Here is a 24,329-nt window from a genome sequence, read left to right on the forward strand (position 1 = left end):
AAAATCTCTTTTGGCAGACCTGTCCGAGCAAAAATATGAACTAGCTCTCGGGCTATACTTTTACTGGACAAGTTCCTTAGGGGTACCGCTTCGGGGTACCGGGTCGCATAGTCCATGACCACCAGGATGTATTGGGGCCTCGGGCCGATTTAACTAAGGGACCCACAAGGTCCATGGCAATCCTCTCAATGGAAACCTCTATGACAGGTAGTGGAACTAAGGGACTCCGGAAGTGGGAGGTGGGCGCGGTTATCTGGAAGGTGGGGCAGGACCTACAATAGTTTAAGATTTCCCGATAACATCCTGGCCAATAAAACCTCCTTATTATTCTCTCCTGGGTTTTCTCAACCCCTAGGTGTCCCCCTAGAATATGTGAGTGTGCCATGTTTAATATCCTCTGACGGTATGAACCTGCAACTAACAGCTGTTCCACTACCTCTTCACTTTTTAGTTTGGTCACCCGGTATAATAGCTCCCCCTGAACTGCAAAGTGTGGGTACCTGGTGTCCGCCCCCAGCTCTTGAGCAACACCATTACAAACAGTAACATTATCCCACGCCCCTTTCAAGGTCAAGTCCTGAACCTGAGCTGACCCAAAGTTCTCTCCAGGCACCTCTAATTCAGGGAGGTCGACCACCTCAGACCCAGTCTCGTCCTCGTCGCCGACAAGGACACATAGTGGGAACTCATCCACTTCCGATGTTGACCGGGGTATTTCTCTTTAGGGTCCCGGCTTTTAACCACGGGACTCGGTCTGGATCCCTTCCCCCACAAGTCCCAGAACAAGGGAAAATTGCGCCCCAAAATGAAGGGATGTATCAGGTTCCTGACCACCCTGACCTCATGGGATTGGGGGCCACAGTCTGTTCTGACTGTCACTCTGGCCACCGGGTAGTTCTTGGCGTCCCCATGTATGCAGCGGACGCCCACAGATTTGGTAGGGATCAGCTGGTGGGGAAGGGTGGCACTGATTAAGGTTACCAGACTGCCAGAATCCAACAGCCCCAGGACCATCACTCCGTTAATGGATACGGTACATGCCTGCAGGCCCTCGCTGGTTTGACAGGCCACACTGCAGGCTGGGTAAGCATAATATTAACATCATCTGCCTAGGCTGCAGTCCATTGGCTCAGCAGACGTATGACACTGGGCGACTACGTGTCCCGGATTGCGACACTGCCAACAGATCACATCCTTAACAACAGTCCTTGCGGCACCTTCAGTGGAAGTGGGACGCCCACCCAGTTGTGGCTCTGAACCCCTTCCGTGGTGAACCCGCCCCCTTTTGGGCACTCCAGTAGGGGGAAGTGATTATGTAGGGTTTCCCTATGGATGTTTCGACCACTTGGTACCTCTCTACCAGGCCAACAAGGTCGTCCGCATTCCGAGGGTCACCCTGGACAACCCAGGTCTGCACTGGCCTGGGTAGGGAATGGATGAACCTGTCCATCACCACACACTCAACCATCTGGGCAGGAGTGGAAGACTCTGGCTGCAGCCACTTCTGGGCTAGATGTAACAAGTCGAACATCTGTGAGCGTGGAGGTTTGTCGCCAGCATACGCCCAGTGGTGGACCCTTTGCGCTCTGACAGACATTGTCACTCCTGAGCGTGCCATTATCTTGGTTTTTAATTTCGCGTACTCCTTTGCGTCTTGTAAAGTCAGATCATAATAGGCTTTCTGCGGCTCCCCGGTCAAATATGGCGCCAGAACCTCCGCCCACTGCTCCTGAGGTAATCTCTCCAGTTCCGCCACCCTTTCAAAAACAGTCAGGAACGCCTCAAAGTCATCCCCCGGGGTCATCTTCTGTAAGGTTCTCCTTACCGTTTTCCTGACGTGTGCATCCTCACCTGGATCCATTTGTCATTGCTGCTGCTGGATTTGCTGCATCAGTAGTTTATTTGTCTCCTGCTGCTCCCGTTGCTGCTCTCTGTGCTGCTTCTGCTGCTGCTGCATGCTCTGCTGGGTCTGCTGCATGCTCTGCTGGGTCTGCAAGTGCAGTTGCTGCATGCTCTGCTGGCTTTGGGCCAGGTGCTTAACAAGCTCCTCCATGCTGCCGGACTTCTCTGGCTGGCTGGCGGCCTTTACCCAGGACATCCACTGGTCTCTGTGGCAGGTACACGTGTTCCTGGAATCTTGCACGCACTCTCGCACCAACTGTGGTAGGACGACTCGCTCGGCCACTTCCGGAAGTAGACTCAGGAACCCGGGTTTTCTTTGCAGGCTTTATTAGCAGCATAAAGCTCTGCACTCCAGAAAAATAAATACAGCCTTACTTGGCTAAACAACAAAACGAAAGATAAACTATAGCACCGTCCATATATGTTGTTTGCACGTCGCACACAGGTTATGTCCAGGATTCAGCTGCCTCCTGAGCTATGGCTGTCCAGTCTGGAGACCTAGCCTATCCAAACACAACTCTCAGAAAAAAAACGGCTGAACATTTAAACGATGCTCAGCCACACCCGGAGGTGGAGGTAGGGGAATTCCCTCCCATCTCTACGTCATTCCCATAAAACCACGCCCTTTAAGTGAGTTAACCCACCAGCAAATAACATGCTGCCAGAAATTCCATTGGTTTCAGTTCACACAGGCTAGCAACCTGTGCAACACATACCTCCCCTCATATATCATACCAGTGATCCTGTCACAAGGAGGATTATGTGGCAGCTCATATTGTGTGTAGGGTCTCACACTGTATATAGGGGATGTCAGCATACTTAATTGTGCTCAATATTAAGTCATACAATTAATGTACAAAAATCATTATAATACACTGTGTTCCAAATTATTATGCAAATAATATTTTCTCAGATTTTCCCAAATTACCTATATGAATTGCAGTCATTGTAATTTTCCAGTCAAATAACTATTAGCGTACAATTGAAATGTTTTTGTACAAACTGCCTATGATAACAGTATATTTTTTAAAAAATAAAAAACTCAAACTGCACTCAAAATGCATGTTCCAAATTATTATGCACAGCAGAGTTTTCAACCTTTTCATTTTAATAAAGAACAAAAAAATGGTCATTTTTGAAATTATAAGCATTAGCAGGTTATTACAAACTGAAATCAAACAGTTTTCAACTCAAAACTTTATTCTAGGTGATGTTACATTTGCACATAGGACCATTTTCGAAAGGAGCTTCTGAACTCTCTCGTCCATTGAATTTGTCAGGTTTAGGATGGTTTCTGCTTTAATTGTTTTGCATGAGGACAGAATACCCTCCCAGAGCTGTTGCTTAGATGTGAACTGCCTCCCGCCATCATAGACACTCCTTTTGATGATGCTCCAGAGGTTCTCAATGGGGTTGAGGTCAGAGGAGCATGGGGGCCACACCATAAGTTTGTCCCCTTTTATGCCCATAGCAGCCAGAGATGCAGATGTGTTATGTGCAGCATGAGACGGGGCATTATCATGCATGAAATGATCTCGATGGTCCAGATGGATGGAGTGGAGGATGGCTGGTTGATGGACACCCCATGCAAACACGGCTACGGCGCTAACAAGGAGGAGGTGGAGTAATGTTTTGGGCTGGAATCATGGGGTGAGAGATTGTCGGCCCTTTTAGGATCCCTGAAGGGGTAAAGATGAACTCCATAATGTATGTTGAGTTTCTCAAACAGCACTTCCTTCTATGGTTCAAGAAGAAGAACCGTGTATTCTGCAGCAAGATCATTTTCATGCATGATAATGCCCCGTCTCATGCTGCACATAACACATCTGCATCTCTGGCTGCTATGGGCATTAAAGGGGACAAACTTATGGTGTGGCACCCATGCTCCTCTGACCTCAACCCCATTGAGAACCTCTGGAGCATCATCAAAAGGAGTGTCTATAATGGCGGGAGGCAGTTCACATCTAAGCAACAGCTCTGGGAGGGTATTCTGTCCTCATGCAAAACAATTGAAGCAGAAACCATCCAAAACCTGACAAATTCAATGGACGAGAGAGTTCAGAAGCGCCTTTCGAACAAGGGGTCCTATGTGCAAATGTAACATCACCTAGAATAAAGTTTTGAGTTGAAAACTGTTTGATTTCAGTCTGTAATAACCTGCTAATGCTTATAATTTCAAAAATGACCATTTTTTTTTCTTTATTAAAATGAAAAGGTTGAAAACTCTGCTGTGCATAATAATTTGGAACATGCATTTTGAGTGCAGTTTGAGTTTTTTATTTTTTAAAAAATATCCTGTTATCATAGGCAGTTTGTACAAAAACCTTTCAATTGTACTCTAATAGTTATTTGACTGGAAAATTACAATGACTGCAATTCATATAGGTAATTTGGGAAAATCTGAGAAAATATTATTTGCATAATAATTTGGAACACAGTGTATATTAATATTGTGCAACATTAATTTCATTTGAACTATCACATGATCTATCACAGGGGATCATGTGACATGTCACGTGATACATCAGGTGTGTGTGTGGTGGGGGGGGGCCTGCGCCTTCTAAACTGCCCGCAGCCCTTGCTACTCTTAATCCACCCCTGGGCACAGGTCATACCCGGCAACGATGCGTTATTAGTACTCAGGCTCTGTAATTTACTGTCTCCTCTCTTCTCACTGGATCTAAAAAAGCTTCTACAGAAACCTACCTGCTGTGAAAGGTGCAGCGGACTTATCACGGAGCAATTAACACTTTCAGTACTGCAATTATCTCTGCAGGGTCCTATTGGAGCCACCGGGTGCAGCGGACTTATCACGGAGCAATTAACACTTTCTGTACTCCACTTATCTCTGCAGGGTTCTCTCGGAGCCACCGGGCGATTAGGTCAGTTCTGGAATTCTTTATTTTTTATTATCTTTTGCTATTTTCTTTGGAGCTAAGTTCACTTGGGAAAGGGGAATATAGATACGTAAGGAAGAACAGTGATTGCAGTCATTCTTCTATAGATGAGAACATTTAGTGTCTTTCTCTGTGTCTTTTTCTATAATTTTTTTGTTATTTTTTAACATATAGTATGCTGTTTTATATCTATTTTTATTGTTTTTATGTGTTTTTAAATTATGTATTATATTGCTCATGTTTTTAGTACCCATGGAACATATTTACTAAGAGAAAAACTTAATATAATTTGTTGCTCCCTATTATCGGCCATCTCAGGTTTAGGAGACGCCATAGGCGGATTATAACGAGGGCAATCTGGGCTACCGCCCAGCACCCGGAGCTCCGGGGGGGCCCTTGGCCAGATTGCCCTCATTATAATATGTGCAGTGCGGCGGCGCCAATGCGGCAGACACCGGCAGGCAGAGGCGGGGGGAGGCCCCGGCCGCTGCATCTTCTTCGGCCGGTCGTGTCTGCTAGTGTGACGTCACACAGTGTGTGCCCTGCATTGCTGCACCGGAGAGGAGTTGGACAACGTCTGGATCCGAGCCGGGGGATGGTGAGTAACGAACGTGTGCAGGCGTGTCACAGTGTGTGTGTGTGTGCAGGCAGATATCATTGTGTGATGTCTGTTTATATGTATTTTTGTATATCAAATGTGTTTAAGTGTGTATGTATATGTCTGTATATGTTTGTGTGTATGTGCGTGACTGTGTGCGGCTTCCTCCCGCTGTATCTGGGGAGCACCGTGCAGCCTGCTCCAGCTGTATCTGGGAAGCGCCGTGCATCCTCCTCCCATTGTGTATAGATGGCTCCGTGCGGCCTCCCGCTGTGTATAGATGGCTACATGTGGCCTCCCACTGTGTATAGATGGCTACGTTCGGCCTCAAGCTGTGTATAGATGGATACGTGCAGCCCCATGCTGTGTATAGATGGCTATGTGCGGCCTCCCACTGTGTATAGATGGCTACGTGCGGCCCACTGCTGTGTATAGATGGCTACGTGCGGCCTCCCACTGTGTATTGATGGCTACGTGCGGCCTCCCGCTGTGTATACATGGCTACGTGCGGCCCCCTGCTGTGTATAGATGGTTACGTGCGGCCCCCTGCTGTGTATAGATGGCTACGTGTGGCCTCCCACTGTGTATTGATGGCTACGTGCAGCCTCCCGCTGTGTATAGGTGGCTACGTGCGGCCCCCTACTGTGTATAGATGGCTACGTGCGGCCCCCTACTGTGTATAGATGGCTACGAGCGGCCTCCCACTGTGTATTGATGGCTACGTGCGGCCTCCCGCTGTGTATAGGTGGCTACGTGCGGCCTCCCGCTGTGTATAGATGGCTACGTGCGGCCCCCTGCTGTGTATAGATGGCTGCATGCGGTCTCCCACTGTGTATAGATGGCTACGTGCAGCCTCATGCTGTGTATAGATGGCTATGTGGGGCCTCATGTTGTGTATAGATGGCTACGTGCGGCCCCCTGCTGTGTATAGATGGCTACGTGCGGCCTCCCACTGTGTATTGATGGCTACGTGCGGCCTCCCGCTGTGTATAGGTGGCTACGTGCTGCCTCCCGCTGTGTATAGATGGCTACGTGCGGCCCCCTGCTGTGTATAAATGGCTACATGCGGTCTCCCGCTGTGTATAGATGGCTACGTGCAGCCTCATGCTGTGTATAGATGGCTATGTGCGGCCTCATGTTGTGTATAGATGGCTATGTGCGGCCACCTGCTGTGTATACATGGCAATGTGCGCCCTCCCACTGTGTATAGATGGCTATGTGTGGCCCCCTGCTGTGTATAGATGGTGCCGTGTGGCCTCCCACTGTGTATAGATGGCTACATGCGGCCTCCCTCTGTGTATAGATGGCTACGTGCGGCCTACCGCTGTGAATAGATGACTACGTGTGGCCCCTTGCTGTGTATAGATAGTGCAATGCGCCCTCCTGCTGTGTATAGATGGCTACATGCGGCCTCCTGCTGTGTATAGATGGCACCTTGCGGCCTCCTGCTGTGTATAGATGGCTACGTGCAGACTCCCGCTGTGTATAGATGGCTACGTGCGGCCTCCCGCTGTGTATAGATGGCTACTTACGGCCTCCTGCTGTGTATAGATGGCAACATGCGGCCTCCCGCTAAATACAGATGGCACCGTGCGGCCTCCTGCTGTGTATAGATGGCACCGTGTGGCCTCCTGCTGTGTATAGATGGCTACGTGCGGCCTCCCACTGTGTATAGATGGCTACGTGCGGCCTCCTGCTGTGTATAGATGGCTACGAGCGGCCTCCTGCTGTGTATAGATGGCTACGCGTGGCCTCCCGCTGTGTATAGATGGCGCCGTGCAGCCTCCCGCTGTGTATAGATGGCTGCATGCCGCCTCCTGCTGGGTATAGATGGCTACATGCAGCCTCCCGTTGTGTATAGATAGCACCGTGTGGCCTCCTGCTGTGTATAGATGGCACCGTGCGGCCTACTGCTGTGTATAGATGGCTACGTGCGGCCTTCCGCTGTGTATAGATGGCTACGTGCGGCCTCCCTCTGTGTACAGATGGCTATGTGCGGCCTCCCGCTGTGTATAGATGGCTATGTGCGGCCTCCTGCTGTGTATAGATGGCTACGTGCGGCCTCCCGCTGTGTATAGATGGCTACGTGTGGCCTCCTGCTGTGTATAGATGGCTACATGCAGCCTCCTGCTGTGTATAGATGGCACCGTGCAGCCTCCTACTGTGTATAGATGGCTACGTGCGGCCTCCTACTGTTTATAGATGACTACGTATGGCCTCCCGCTGTGTATAGATGACTACGTATGGCCTCCCGCTGTGTATAGATGGATACGTGCGGCCTTCCGCTGTGTATAGATGGCTATGTGCGGCCTCCCGCTGTGTATAGATGGCTACATGCGGCTTCCTGCTGTGTATAGATGGCTACGTACGGCCTCCTGCTGTGTATAGATGGCTATGTGTGGCCTCCCGCAGTGTATAAATGGCGCCGTGCGGCCTCCCGCTGTGTATAGATGGCTACGTGTGGCCTCCTGCTGTGTATAGATGGTTACATGCGGCCTCCCGCTAAATACAGATGGCACCGTGCGGCCTCCTGCTGTGTATAGATGGCACCGTGTGGCCTCCTGCTGTGTATAGATGGCTACATGCGGCCTCCCACTGTGTATAGATGGCTACGTGCAGCCTCCCGGTGTGTATAGATGGCTACGAGCGGCCTCCTCCTGTGTATAGATGGCACCGTGCGGCCCCCCGCTGTTTATAGATGGCTACGCGTGGCCTCCCGCTGTGTATAGATGGCGCCATGCAGCCTCCCGCTGTGTATAGATGGCTGCGTGCCGCCTCCTGCTGTGTATAGAAGGCTACATGCAGCCTCCCGTTGTGTATAGATAGCACCGTGTGGCCTCCTGCTGTGTATAGATGGCACCATGCGGCCTCCTGCTGTGTATAGATGGCTACGTTAGGCCTTCCGCTGTGTATAGATGGCTACGTGCGGCCTCCCGCTGTGTATAGATGGCTACGTTCGGCCTCCCGCTGTGTATAGATGGCTACGTGCGGCCTCGTGCTGTGTATAGATGGCTACGTGCGGCCGCCCGCTGTGTATAGATGGCTACGTGCGGCCTCCTGCTGTGTATAGATGGCTACGTGCGGCCTCCTGCTGTGTATAGATGGCACAGTGCGGCCTCCCGCTGTGTATAGATGGCTACGTGTGACCCCCTGCTGTGTATAGATGGCTACATGCGGCCTCCCACTGTGTATTGATGGCTACGTGCGGCCTCCCGCTGTGTATAGGTGGCTACGTGCTGCCTCCCGCTGTGTATAGATGGCTACGTGTGGCCCCCTGATGTGTATAGATGGCTACATGCGGTCTCCCGCTGTGTACAGATGACTACGTGCGGCCTCCTGCTGTGTATAGATGGCTACATGCGGCCTCCTGCTGTGTATAGATGGCACTGTGCGGCCTCCTGCTGTGTATAGATGGCTACGTGCGGCCTCCTGCTGTTTATAGATGACTACGTATGGCCTCCCGCTGTGTATAGATGACTAGTTATGGCCTCCCGCTGTGTATAGATGGATGCGTGTGGCCTCCCGCTGTGTATAGATGGCTATGTGCGGCCTCCCGCTGTGTATAGATGGCTACATGCGGCTTCCTGCTGTGTATAGATGGCTACGTGCCGCGTCCTGCTCTGTATAGATGGCTACGTGCGGCCTCCCGCTGTGTATAGATGGCTACGTGCGGCCTCCCGCTGTGTGTAGATGGCTACGTGCAGCCTCCCGCTGTGTATAGATGGCTACGCGCGGCCTCCTGCTGTGTATAGATGGCTACGTGCGGCCTACCGCTGTGAATAGATGACTACATGTGGCCCCTTGCTGTGTATAGATAGTGCCATGCACCCTCCTGCTGTGGGCAACATGCGCCCTCCCACTGTGTATAGATGGCTATGTGTGGCCCCCTGCTGTGTATAGATGGTGCCGTGCGGCCTCCCACTGTGTATAGATGGCTACGTGCGGCCTCCCGCTGTGTATTGATGGCTACGTGTGGCCTCCTGCTGTTTATAGATGGCTACGTGCGGCCTCCTGCTGTGTATAGATGGCTACATGCGGCCTCCTGCTGTGTATAGATGAGTACGTGTGGCCTCCTGCTGTGTATAGATGGCTAAGTGTGGCCTCCCACTGTGTATAGATAGCTACGTGCGGCCGCCTGCTGTGTATAGATGGCTACGTGCGGCCTCCCGCTGTGTATAGATGGCTACGTGCAGCCTCCCGCTGTGTATAGATGGCTACGTGCGGCCTCCTGCTGTGTATAGGATGTGGTAGGATGATTTGCTCGGCCACTTCCGGAAGTAGACTCAGGAACCCGGGTTTTCTTTGCCGACTTTATTAGCAGCATAAAGCTCTGCATTCCAGCAAAATAAAAACAGCCTTACTTGGCTAAACAACAAAACGAAAGATAAACTATAGCACCGTCCATATATGTTGTTTGCGCGTCGCACACAGGTTATGTTCAGGATTCATCTCCCTCCTGAGCTATGGCTGTCCAGTCTGGAGACCTTGCCTCTCCAAACACAACTCACTGAAAAAAAAATAGGACTGAACATTTAAAAGATGCTCAGCCACACCCTGAGGTGGAGGTATGGGGAATGAAGTCCCTCCCATCACTGTGATTCCCCTTAAACCAAGTCCTTTAAGTAAGTTAACCCACCAGCATATAACATGCTGGCAGAAAGTCCATTGGTTTCAGTTCACACAGTCTAACAACCTGTGCGACACATACCTCCCCTCATATATCATACCAGTGACTCTGTCACAAGGAGGATTATGTGGCTGCTCATATTGTGTGTAGGGTCTCATACTGTATATAGGGGATGTCAGCATACTTAATTGTGCTCAATATTAAGTCATAGAATTAATGTAAAAAAATTACTATAATATATTAATATTGTGCAAAATTAATTTCACGTGAACTATCACATGATCTATCACAGGGGATCATGTGACATGTCATGTGATTAATCAGGTGTGTGTGTGTGGGGGGGGGGCGTGCCTTCTAAACTACCCGCGGCCCTTGCTACTCTTTATCCACCCATGGGAGACACTATTAAGCCATGTAATTATTTTGGAAACTTTTCTTGTTATTATGCTTTTAAAAAAAAAAAAAAATGTATTCTATTTTTTTACTGTTTTTTTACTGCTGTTTTTATATGATGTATGTGACATGCAGAAGTAGTGCTGTTGCTTCAAAACCATCCAGCAACTGTAAGCGTTAACACAGTCAGAAGAGACAGGAAGTGTTGTGCTTCAGAAGCATCCAGCAACTAGATGGGTTAACACAGTCACAGGAGAAGGGAAGTGTTTAGCAGAGCCACAGGGGGATTGTGGGGAATGTGTTTATTAGTCTGGCTGGAGCCTAAGACAAAGGTGGTGTGTGATCTGTATCTCACAGAAGGCTAGTGAATTGAATTCAGGTCAGGAGGGAAGCTAAAAATGGGTCAGATAGACTCCCTGAACTAACAGTGCAGAGTATTATCGGGCAGGTAGATAATGACTGGAAGGAACTGTGTCACAGGGATCATCTCCCTCATCAAACCCTCCCCCCTCCATCTCCATGCAAGATAAAGAATGCTGTGTACCATTGTGTCCTTATGAAGGAAAAACCTGTGGTTGTGTATACATAGAAGTGTGCTGCTAAGAGATCTAATCTGTGCTGAATTATACTACTGAAGAGATTGTAATACTGTGCCTTGTGAAGAAACTACTGTATTGTTACTGGAGCTGGTTGCTCAAGAAACTCAGAATGTATTGTAATGAAGATTGTTGCTGTAATATCCCTGAATTGCACTGGCTGTGCTTCAGATTAAATTCCACTGTTAAACTGTTGAAAAAGACTCTTGTCAGATGTGTCTGGTCAGCAATTGAATCTATCGTGTGCCTGAGAGAAGCTGCCGTCTATGGTCGCCCTGAGTAACGGTTCCCCCAGGATTCCAAAGAATTCATGAAACCCGTCTCACCCTATCTGAACCTAGCGGTGTGCGTGTAACACTGATCCTATGTACAAGAATATAACTACTATAATACTGCCCCCTATGTACAAGAATATAACTACTATAATACTGCCTCCTATGTACAAGAATATAACTGCTATAATGCTGCCCCTATGTGCAAGAATATAACTGCTATAATACTGCTCCTATGTACAAGAATATAACTGCTATAATGCTGCCCCTATGTACAAGAATATAACTACTATAATACTGCCCCCTATGTACAAGAATATAACTGCTATAATGCTGCCCCTATGTACAAGAATATAACTGCTATAATACTGCTCCTATGTACAAGAATATAACTGCTATAATGCTGCCCCTATGTACAAGAATATAACTGCTATAATGCTGCTCCTATGTACAAGAATATAAGTACTATAATACTGCCCCCTATGTACAAGAATATAACTACTATAATACTGCCCCCTATGTACAAGAATATAGCTACTATAATACTGCTCCTGTGTACAAGAATATACCTACTATAGTACTGTCCTGATGTACAAGAATATACCTACTATAATACTGCTCCTATGTACAAGAATATAACTACTATAATACTGCTCCTATGTACAAGAATATAACTGCTATAATTCTGCCCCTATGTACAAAAATATAACTACTAAATTACTGCCTCCTATGTACAAAAATATAACTACTATACTTCTGCTCCTATGAACAAGAATATAACTACTATAATACTGTCCCTATGAACAAGAATATAACTACTATAATACTGGCCCTATGTGCAAGAATATAACTACTATAATACTGCTCCTATATACAAGAATCTAACTACTATAATACTGCCCCCTATGTACAAGAATATAACTACTATAATACTGCTCCTATGTACAAGAATATAACTACTATAATACTGCCCCCTATGTACAAGAATATAACTAATATAATACTGCCTCCTATGTACAAGAATATAACTACTACAATACTGCCCCTATGTACAAGAATATAACTACTATAATACTGCTCCTATGTACAAGAATATAACTACTATAATACTGCTCTTATGTACAAGAGTATACAGTGGGAACGGAAAGTGTTCAGACCCCTTTAAATTTTTCACTCTTTGTTTCATTGGTAAATTCTAAAAAGTTCATTTTTTTCTCATTAAAGTACACTCTGCACCCCATCTTGACTGAAAAAAACAGAAGTGTAGAATTTTTTTGCAAATTTATTAAAAAAGAAAAACTGAAATATCACATGGTCATAAGTATTCAGACCCTTTGCACAGACCCTCATATTTAAGTTACATGCTGTCCATTTCCTTGTGATCCTCCTTGAGATGGTTCTACTCCTTCATTGGAGTCCAGCCGTGTTTAATTACACTGATAGGACTTCATTTGGAAAGGCACACACCTGTCTATATAAGACCTCACAGCTCACAGTGCATGTCAGACCAAATGAGAATCATGAGCTCAAAGGAACTGCCCAAGGAGCTCAGAGACAGAATTGTGTCAAGGCCCAGATCTGGCCAAGGTTACAAAAGAATTTCTGCATTACTCAAGGTTCCTAAGAGCACAGCGGCCTCCATAATCCTTAAATGGAAGAAGTTTGGGACCACCAGAAGTCTTCATAGAGCTGGCCATACAGCCAAACTGAGCAATTGTGGGAGAAGAGCCTTGGTGAGAGCGGTAACGAAGAACTCCAAGATCACTGTGGCTGAGCTCCAGAGATGCAGTAGGGAGATGGGAGAAAGTTCCACAAAGTCAACTATCATCGCAGCCCTCCACCAGTCGACCTTTATGGCAGATTGGCCCGATGGAAGACTCTCCTCAGTGCAAGACATATGAAAGCCAGCATAGTTTGCTCAAAAATACATGAAGGACTCCCAGACTATGAGAAATAAGATTCTCTGGTCTGATGAGATGAAGATAGAACTTTTTGGTCATAATTCTAAGTGGTATGTGTGGAGAAAACCAGGCACTGCTCATCACCTGCCCAATACAATCCCAACAGTGAAACATGGTGGTGGCAGCATCATGCTATGGGGGTGTTTTTCAGCTGCAGGGACAGGATGACTAGTTGCAATTGAAGGAAACATGAATGCAGCCAAGTACAGAGATTTCCTGGATGAAAACCTCTTCCAGAGTGCTCTGGACCTCAGACTTGGCCGAAGGTTCACCTTCCAACAAGACAATGACCCTAAGCACACAGCTAAAATAACAAAGGAGTGGCTTCAGAACAACTCTGTGACCATTCTTGACTGGCCCAGCCAGAGCCCTGACCTAAACCCAATTGAGCATCTCTGGAGAGACCTGAAAATGGCTGTCCACCAACGTTTACCATCCAACCTGACGGAACTGGAGAGGATCTGCAAGGAAGAATGGCAGAGGATCCCCAAATCCAGGTGTGATAAACTTGTTGCATCATTACCAAGAAGACTCATGGCTGTACTAGCTCAAAATGGGGCTTCCACTCAATACTGAGCAAAGGGTCTGAATACTTATGACCATGTGATATTTCAGTTTTTGTTTTTTAATAAATTTACAAATTTACAAAAATGTCTATATTTCTGTTTTTTTTTCAGTTAAGATTAAGAGAAAAAAATTAACTTTTTAGAATTTATCAAGTGACTGCAATGAAACAAAAAGTGAAAAATGTAAAGGGGTCTGAATACTTTCCATATCCACTGTAACTACTATAATACTGACCCATATGTACAAGAATATAACTACTATAATACTGCTCCTATGTACAAGAATAGAACTACTATAATACTGCTCCCTATGTGCAAGAATATAACTACTATAATACTGCCCCTATGTACAAGAATATAACTACTATAATACTGCTGCTATGTACAAGAATATAACTACTATAATACTGCCCCCTATGTACAAGAATATAACTACTATAATACTGCCCCTATGTACAGGAATATAAATACTATAATACTGCCCCTATGTACAAGAATATAACTACTATAATACTGCTCCTATGTACAAGAATATAACTACTATAATGCTGCCCCTATGTACAAGAATATAACTACTATAATACTGCTCCCTATGTACAAGAGTATAACTACTATAATACTGCCCCCCTATGTACAAGAATATAACTACTATAATACTGCTCCTATGTACAAGAATATAACTACTATAATACTGCTCCTATATACAAGAATATAACTACTATAATACTGCCCCCTATGTACAAGAATATAACTACTATAATACTGCCCCCTATGTACAAGAATATAACTACTATAATACTGCTCCTATATACAAGAATATAACTACTATAATACTGCCCCCTATGTACAAGAATATAACTACTATAATACTGCCCCCTATGTACAAGAATATAACTACTATAATACTGCTCCTATGTACAAGAATATAACTACTATAATACTGCCCCATTTGGAGAAGAATATAACTACTATAATACTGCCCCTATATACAATAATATAACTACTATAATACTGCCCCTATGTACAAGAATATAACTACTATAATACTGCCCCCTATGTACAAGAATATAACTACTATAATACTGCCCCCTATGTACAAGAATATAACTACTATAATACTGCCCCTATGTACAAGAATATAACTATTATAATACTGCCCCTATGTACAAGAATATAACTACTATAATAGTGCCCCCTATGTACAAGAATATAACTACTATAATACTGCCCCATATGTACAAGAATATAACTACTATAATACTGCCCCTATGTACAAGAATATAACTACTATAATACTGCCCCTATGTACAAGAATATAACTACTATAATACTGCCCCTATGTACAAGAATATAACTACTATAATACTGCCCCCTATGTACAAGAATATAACTACTATAATACTACCCCCTATGTGCAAGAATATAACTACTATAATACTGCCCCTATGTACAAGAATATAACTACTATAATACTGCTCCTATGTACAGGAATATAACTACTATAATACTGCCCCCTTTGGAGAAGAATATAACTCCTATATTACTGCTCATATGTACAAGAATATAACTTGCCGGTTCACACGCGAACCATCATTTGCTTTCTTAGGCTATGTTTTCACGATGAGTTTTTGGTGAGTTTTTAACTTTTTACACTTTATATTTTCGAAAAAATGCATGTAATCTATTTAATTAAATGGGTGCAGAAAATCAGCAAAATCAAAAAGTCACCAAAACCTTTCATTGTGGAAGCCTCGATCTGAGTCCCGTAGATTTACATTGAAAAAGAAGAAAACGTGACATCTGGTCCACACTTCTGATGTATTGTGTTCTAGCTGGTCACAATTGCGGTCACAAGATGCAGTTAAGGATTGGAGCAGCTCTAGAAATGACAGAAGACAGTGATGTGTAAGTATTTTAATGCCCATATAGTGCACACATTACTGATGGTGTTCTTTAATATCACTGTCCAAATGTTGAGGGAGGGCACCAACGTCCCTTCACGGTTGACGAAGTGAGTGTCAAATTATTATGTTGATTGCGCAATCCAACAGGGAACCAGACGGAGGCAGTGCTCTGTATGGGAGGATTCAGAGAATCTCTAATCCCGTTTATTTCTACTTAGCATTTTATATTGTTTTGAGTATATCAATAACCAATCACCTACAGCCATACTACAGGCTTGAACCAATGTTAGTACAATTATTACGGAAACACACATATGGTCATATTATCGTTAGTTCGGTGCATGGTGGAAAGTTACAAGGTTATACATCCCGGCTCAGACTAGCTAGATAGCAGGAGCGGGGTGTTTCATGGAATGTTCCTGAGAGAAAAGGTTAGTGTGGGAAAGTTGCTTGTGAATCAAGAGGAAAGAAGGAAAGAATGTATGTTATGCAAAGAGTATAATAACTTGATTTTGAAGCAAGAAGACAATGGAGTTGCCATAGCATGAATATTAATATGTCCTTTACACAAACACCTTGAGAAAACACCAGTAAAAAAATAGAAGTAAAAACACCATAAACTTTTCTGCTGTTTGCATAAAACACAGCTAATCTTTCATGACTTTCTCCATAGTTGTGACGTATTTTAGAAACTTGTTACTACTTGTTCAACTATGGAACGTTACCAAAAAGTGTGCTAACATTTCTGGCACAAAGTAAACTGATAAGTGGTGTAAACTTACATTTTTTTTAAGCTACTTTTTTTTTGTTTATTGGTATTCGTGGCTCTTGAATTCTGCACAATATAAAAAAATTTTCTTTATGTTTTGTCTTTAACGCATTTTGTAGCTTTTAAGAGCAAACAAGAAAAGATAAAAAATATCAGACAGAAAGAAAAACACTCCAAAGGGTACTTGGAGTACATTTGTGCAAAAATTTTCCATCTTTAAAAAAAGTCAAAATTGATGAATCAGACAGAAACTTCCGGAAAACAAGATACATGTGCACCTTAGCAAACAAAAACATAACAGTTGAAAATATATCATAGACTTAAAAATAAAGGTGCAAAAAATAAAAAATATTTGGCGCAAGTTAAAAAAGGGCTAAAACCTAGACCTTTTGGCAGATTTTCCTTCTGGATCTGCGAGCAGATAATGGCGAAGGAAACAAAATTGCTGCAAGGTTTAACAAATCTCAAAAAAGCGCCGAGATGAAATTTACGCAGTGAAATTGTCATTTTAAAATCTGCTGCCTCTGATATTTTATTTGCAGATTTTTATCATTGGTATCCAAAATGGATATTTGCAATCCTTTTGAATGTGGAAAATGCCCATTGAAGTTTATGGGGAATAATATTTCGTTATGAAATGATTACTACATTCATCTGGTCGCAAATTGTCTTCGAAATTTTCCATTTAATTTAATTATCTGGATTTTTATTGGAGATTCCAGGAAATCTTTACGTCGTATAATCATATTAATTTGCATGTTGTCTAGTTGTGCCAAATACCTGGCCTTTCACTGAGCATTTAAAAAAAAAAAATTGGCCCAACTTAATTTTGCATTTGCGCCTTTTTTATTTTTTATTTTTCTTTTTTTTTTATTTGCACCTTATTCTTTTCAAACTTGTGCCTTTTTTAAAGTTTGCTTTGTGTTCAAATGTTTTTTTGTTTTTTTTATGTTCTTCATTGTGGGTGCGGTGTTTCTTTTCCAAATGTTTGCGACTTATTAAAAAGTTAAAATTTTTTTGCGCATCCAATTTCCCTTGAAGCAATTTTGTGTACGTTTTGGAATTTTTAGCAAAAATTTTTGCAACATTTTAGTTGAATATTTGACTTTTTGAACAAAAAAAATATTGCAGAACAGGTTAAGCAGAAAAATAAAAGCGCTTTTTTGATCTTGCACAGAATTCATGAACCATGTGCACCGTTATGAAGGATTTGGCGCAAAAAAAAAAGTCAACAAATAGCACAGGAGAACAAAAAGAAGGGTCCCATTAACTATTGTATTTGCAGCTGTTTTTTAGCATGTTTTTGCTGTTTTGCGCCATATTCATCTTTCCATTGACGCCTTTTTTTAAAGTCACTTTTTTATGTGGTTTTCTTTTTTTTTTTTAAGTTCACCATCCTTGGCAGCATTTAGAGTTTCCAAATATATTCAGCAAATTTAATAGTGACTTTTTGAAAAGGTCGCAATTTTTTTACGCAAATGTATGCCAATCCCACCCCCACAGTAAGTTTATGTAAGCCTGAATTTTTTGCACAAATTTTGTAACATTTAGCAGCACATGTGACTTTTTGCATTTTACATTTTTTATTTTGCACAGAATTTATGATCCGTGTGTGCCTGCTGAAAAATATGGTGAAAAAAAACGTCAATAAAGTCCACAAGAAAAAAAGAAAAATGCAAATGAAGAATCGGGCCCGAAATGCTGCGTGATAAAATGTAGACCCCAATTCATCAAACAAATCTAATATAAAACAGTTGGAAATGTCGCAAATTTTGAAACTTATTGGGCCTAACTTATTGTTTGCGATATTTCAAAGTAATTTTTCTTTCTTATTTTTTTGTCTTGTGGTATTTGCTGAACTTTTTTTTTGCCCCAAATTCATCAAAATGAATCATGAATTTTGGGCAAACTAAAAAATCATTATTATTTTTGTCTGTAACCTGTTTTGAGACTTTTTAGTGCAAAAAACGTAGCAAAATTTGTGCAAAAATGTCAGGTGTAAATAACATTATTCCGGAAGGGGGTAAGGGGAGGGATTGGAGTACATTTGCGACAAATCGTGCGACTTTTCATAAAGTCCTAAATGATGAATAAACCAAAAACATCTTAAAACTCTAAATTCCATCCACAGTGGTGAATTAGAAAAAAATAACAGGGAAGACATAAAAATGTGACCTTAAAAAAGGCGCAAGTAGAAAGTTCAATGAAAAACTCAACAAGAAAAAATGTGCAAAAATAATAATGAATTGGGCCAGATTTAAGCCATGTCTACCATTTGTTTATATATTTTTTTAAGTGGGCTTAGCATTGAAAAGGGCATGGCTGAGCCGGACCAAAACAAATCATAATTTACGTAAAATGAACTCCATTCCAAGACTGGAGTACACTTCTGACAGCTGAAAGATGTGCCAAATTCGTTAATATGTGCACGCCTCTTAATGAATTTGGCACATTTCACTCCCCCAGCGTGCCCTTCATCAATAATGTGCACAATGGAAGACTTGATAAAACGGGGCCTTATGTCTACAGGAAGATCTGTTTTTGCAGTCCATAGCAACCAATCACAGAGCAGCTTTCATTTCAAATCCTGCTTCTGAAAAATGAAAGCTGCTATTGACCCACCCCTGGGACGTGGGGTACTCGGTAGCCAGGCTGGTCGATGCTGGGGGATGTCACAGTGGCGGTGACCCACTCCGTGACCCAGGGCGGTCAATAAAAGGGGGTTATTGAAAGGGAATATAGTTTTTATATATAATGTTCGTGACGCCACCTGTGGTATGCGGCTATATGGAGCCGCTGCTACGGTGCAGATCCTCTGGAGCTGATGATGACGCAGCAGAGTTGGTTCAGCTCTCCACAGGCAGAGCTTAGCTCCAGGGCAGGAAGAGTTGATGTGATAGATGTTGCTGTGCAGTGTAGTGCAGGGGATGGCGCAGATAATAACTAGTCCACAACTTAATGGCGGTTTCCTCTTAACTTCACTTGCGGTGGTTAGGCAGACCGGGGCACGGGTACTAGCTGGTAGTAGAGGTCCGGGCAGCCTGGAAGCAAGTTGGGAATCCACCTCGCCAGGTGAAGTTGGAGGCCTTCCCTTTGCGCTAATCTCTTTGGCCCTGCTGCTTATTGCTACGTTGCGGCCCTTGTCCCTGAGTAATACGTCTTTGTGCTCACCAGTATGGCAGGCAGCTCGGGCCTTCCTGGAGTGTCGCTCCCACGTGGCAGTGCTGGGCCCTATGTGCTGCTTAGCCTCCGGGTATCTGATGGGGCCAGGAGACCTGCAGTCTCCTGCCCTCCGGTTTCTGCTGCTGGGCCTTCAGTGCCCCACAACCTCGGACTCCGGTGTCCGGTTCTTCTGCGCTTCTCTCTGGGGTGAGCTGCCGTGCAGCTCCACTCCCCAGGTCTTTCCTCTTCACTGTCCTGTCTTCAACTCCTCTCACTAACTCTAACTAACCCCACCCCCAGATCCCAGTTGCTAAGGGGAGGAGCTCCCCTTGCTGGTCTGGAGCCAGGAAAGTGTTGCATGCTATTGACTCGCCCCCTGGGCCTTGGGGCACTCAAGACCGGGCTTCAGGGCAATGCTGGGAGTAGTAGTGGCGACCCGGTCCCATGGCTCAGGGTGGTCAGACCAGTGGTAGTCTACTATGTGCTTTAGGTAATGTCCGACTACGCCACCCGTGGATTGCGGCTATCATGAACCGCCGCTGCAAGGCAGTCCCCTGAGGCTGATGGTGTGTGCAGCTGAGTTAGTATAACTCCCCACGGGAAGAGTGTAGCCTCAGGGCAAGGTAGTAGATGGTGGGGGTGATGGTGCAGGGAGTCCCAGTACCGTTAGTGCTGGCGAAGTAAGAAGCACAAAGACAACATGTTGCAGTCCAGGGTCTTTTGCTCACAGTTCGTATACTCCAAGCCACTTCTGCACAGGTAGTGACTGCCCGAGCCGTGCCGTGTCCACCAGGTGAGGGGCTCGGTCAACCCCCAGGCAATTCCGGAGTATGGCACAGGATTCCCTTTTATCCTTCCTCTGGCTCATGCCCCACCAGTGACCAAGCTTTTGTCCAGCTGCCGCGGATCTATGCGGGTAAACGTGGGCCCCATTTCCCGCTATCCTATATGGTGCCTTCCTAGCAAGGTTTAGTAGGGGGTCGCACCAAGTAATGATCACGACCTCCGGTTCTTGGCTGAGGGTAGTTTCTCCTCCACCAATTTGGGATCCAGTACCCTTTTCTCGCCTGACCCGTCACCCGTAATTTCCTGGGTCCTTAGGGTGCCTTCTGCCTTCTTGTTCCTGAGCCCTTCTACACTTTGGGTGCTTCTCTTCCTTTTCTGTTCCTTTCTGTTTCTGTTCCTTTCTGTTCCAGTTCTCCTCTCCTCTCTGGCTCCGGCCTTCACCCTAGGCCTGCCAAGTGGAGCTGGGCCCAGACTGAGCCACAGCTCCCTGTCAGCCCTCTCTGGCTGAACTCCTTCTCTCACTGAACTCAACCCAGAATTAAGATGGTGCCCACCTTATATACCCTCCCCTAGTGTGTGAGCTCAGGTGACCTGCAACCAATGAGCTCCTACCTATGCTCCAGAAACCGTCCCCTTCTGCTCCTACATCACTGGGTTTTCCTCCCCCCTCCCCACTCCAGCGAGGGACATAGTCTGTCGTGCCTGCATTACTGTATAAATGGGAGCACCGTTGAGCTGTTCCCCGGAAATGGGATGTGTGTGATGCATGCAGCTAACTGAGTCCCGGTCCATACTACATCCTTACCCGGGAGTGGAATATCACACCTCTGGCAGAGGTGCAATACCCCTGTAGTGGCCGAACCCTCGGGGCGCTACACTAGTATACCTGATTAGGGGACCCCTGCTTGCTTCCAGGCATGGCATCACCCCTTGTGAGGGAGGCAATGCCACTGTGGCAACCGGACACCTGGGGTGCCACACTATGTGATTGGTTGCCATGTAGAGATGAGCGTTGTTCTACTCGAACTGTTCACCAATCTCAAATTCGAGCTGTTTTGGGCGGTGTTCGAGCCGTTCGGCGAACACGAACGATTTGAAAAAAATTCGGCTGTTCGAGGTTATGTTCGATAACTGTTCGTGCACCAAAATCATAACTGGATTTTTTCTCAGTAATGCTGAAAATTAATGTTAATACGCAGTTTGAGTGTACAGCGGGGCGGGGGGAGGGGCAGGGGATGGATCTCTGCAGGAATAATGAAGATCTCCATTTTTTTTTCTCTTTCCTGCATTTACAGTGGGGAGGTGCAATCTGTCAGCCTATCAGCAGCGCACACACGGAGCGAAGTGCTTTTTTTCACACAAGCAAGGGCATGTGTCATTGGCAGTGTATGTCACATGTCCTTGCCCTATAAGACCCAGCCATTTTCCCCGTCGCCACCATTTTCTCACTGCTGCAGCTGCGTGTTAGACGGCACCGCTGTTGCTGTGTGCGCTATACTTTGTTAATTTCAAGCCAATTTTCGCACAAATCTACAGATAGCTTGGGAGTAGGGAATATTTGTGATTGCAGTCCTTTTAAGGACTAGGTTACAGCATTTCCTACGACTTTTATCAGGCAGGTCTGTGCTCTTAAATAGATAGGTTGGGAGTAAAGACTAATTGTAATTGCAGGCCTTTTCAGGACTAAGTTACATCAGTTCCTATCAGTTTTTGCCAGGCAGGTCTGTGCCAGTGCTGTGCAAGTTTTTTTCACAGCATTTGGCTAAATCTAGCCAAGCAAATCCTTTTTGGCCTATTGCAGAGTGTGTTAGTCAGTGGAGTAGCCTATCTGTGTTGCAAGCTACACCACCTGTGTATAGAATACAAATTTTTTACTGCAACTAGTGAAGTAAAACCTTTAGGGCATAGCATCATTCTATTAGTCCATCTATACTGACCTCCATCAGGTTGCAAATTGAATATAATTTTTTTCTGCATCTAGCTCTGAAAAAATATTTGGGCTTCAAGCAGTGTGTGGGACTTGTTCTATTAGTCCATCTATACTGACCTCCATCAGGTTGCAAATTGAATATAATTTTTTTCTGCATCTAACCCAGCCAATAGTTTTGGCCTAATACCACAGTTTGGCCACTCAGCTCTGCTCGGTTCCCATCCATTGTTTTTTTGTGCAAACAACTCCAGAGTTGTGAATAGAGATGAGCGTTGTTCGACTCGAACTGTTCGCCAATCTCAAATTCGAGCTGTTTTGGGCGGTGTTCGAGCCGTTCGGCGAACACGAACGATTTGAGAAAAATTCGGCTGTTCGAGGTTATGTTCGATAACTGTTCATGCACCAAAATCATAACTGGATTTTTTCTCAGTAATGATGAAAATTAATGTTAATACGCAGTTTGAGTGTACAGCGGGGTGGGGGGAGGGGCAGGGGATGGATCTCTGCAGGAATAATGAAGATCTCCATTTTTTTTTTCTCTTTCCCGCATTTACAGTGGGGAGGTGCAATCTGTCAGCCTATCAGCAGCGCACACACGGAGCGAAGTGCTTTTTTTCACACAAGCAAGGGCATGTGTCATTGGCAGTGTATGCCACATGTCCTTGCCCTATAAGACCAAGCCATTTTCCCCGTCGCCACCATTTTCTCACTGCTGCAGCTGCGTGTTAGACGGCACCACTGTTGCTGTGTGCGCTATACCTTGTTAATTTCAAGCCAATTTTCGCACAAATCTACAGATAGCTTGGGAGTAGGGAATAGTTGTGATTGCAGTCCTTTTAAGGACTAGGTTACAGCATTTCCTATGACTTTTATCAGGCTGGTCTGTGCTCTTAAATAGATAGATTGTGGGAGTAAAGACTAATTGTAATTGCAGTCCTTTTCAGGACTAGGTTACATCAGTTCCTATCAGTTTTTGCCAGGCAGGTCTGTGCCAGTGCTGTGCAAGTATTTTTCACAGCATTTGGCTGAATCTAGCAAAGCTAATCCTTTTTGGCCTATTGCAGAGTGTGTTAGTCAGTGGAGTAGCCTATCTGTGTTGCAAGATATACCACCTGTGTATAGAATACCAATTTTTTTACTGCACCTAGTGAAGTAAAATCTTTTGGGCATAGCATCATTCTATTAGTCCATCTATACTGACCTCCATCAGGTTGCAAATTGAATATAATTTTTTTCTGCATCTAGCTCTGAAAAAATATTTGGGCTTCTAGCTGTGTGTGGGACTTGTTCTATTAGTCCATCTATACTGACCTCCATCAGGTTGCAAACTGAATATAATTTTTATCTGCATCTAACTCTGAAAAAATATTTGGCCTTCTAGCAGTGTGTGGGACTTTCTCTATTAGTCCATCTATACTGACCTCCATCAGGCTGCAAATTAAAAATAATTTTTATCTGCATCTACCTCTGAAAAAATATTTGGCCTTCTAGCTGTGTGTGGGACTTGTTCTATTAGTCCATCTATACTGACCTCCATCAGGTTGCAAACTGAATATAATTTTTTTCTGCATCTAGCTCTGAAAAAATATTTGCCCTTCTAGCAGTGTGTGGGACTTGTTCTATTAGTCCATCTATACTGACCTCCATCAGGTTGCAAATTAAAAATAATTTTTTGTCTGCATCTAGCTCTGAAAAAATATTTGGCCTACTAGCAGTGTATGGGACTTTCTCTATTAGTCCATCTATACTGACCTCCATCAGGTTGCAAACTGAATATATATTTTTTCTGCATCTACCTCTGAAAAAATATTGGGCGTCTAGCTGTGTGTGGGACTTGTTCTATTAGTCCATCTATACAGACCTCCATCAGGTTGCAAACTGAATATATTTTTTTTCTGCATCTACCTCTGAAAAAATATTGGGCTTCTAGCAGTGTGTGGGACTTGTTCATTAGTCCATCTATACT

General features: G+C 44.6%; 1 protein-coding gene across 2 annotated transcripts in view; it reads left to right on the forward strand.

The window, feature by feature from the left end:
- Window positions 1-4,426: 4,426 nt before the first annotated feature.
- LOC141162424 (NXPE family member 4-like) overlaps window positions 4,427-24,329 on the forward strand; it is an 87,534-nt gene continuing 67,631 nt past the window's right edge. For both annotated transcript variants that reach the window (XM_073648534.1, XM_073648535.1), the window contains exon 1: window positions 4,427-4,784. The gene's annotated coding sequence lies outside the window, so the exon portion shown is untranslated. The remainder of the gene's footprint in view (window positions 4,785-24,329) is intronic.

The sequence above is a fragment of the Phyllobates terribilis genome, unplaced genomic scaffold (assembly GCF_046119375.1).
Source record: "Phyllobates terribilis strain yellow unplaced genomic scaffold, ASM4611937v1 Scaffold_9__5_contigs__length_417890890, whole genome shotgun sequence".
In the NCBI taxonomy this organism is placed as follows: Eukaryota; Metazoa; Chordata; class Amphibia; order Anura; family Dendrobatidae; genus Phyllobates; species Phyllobates terribilis.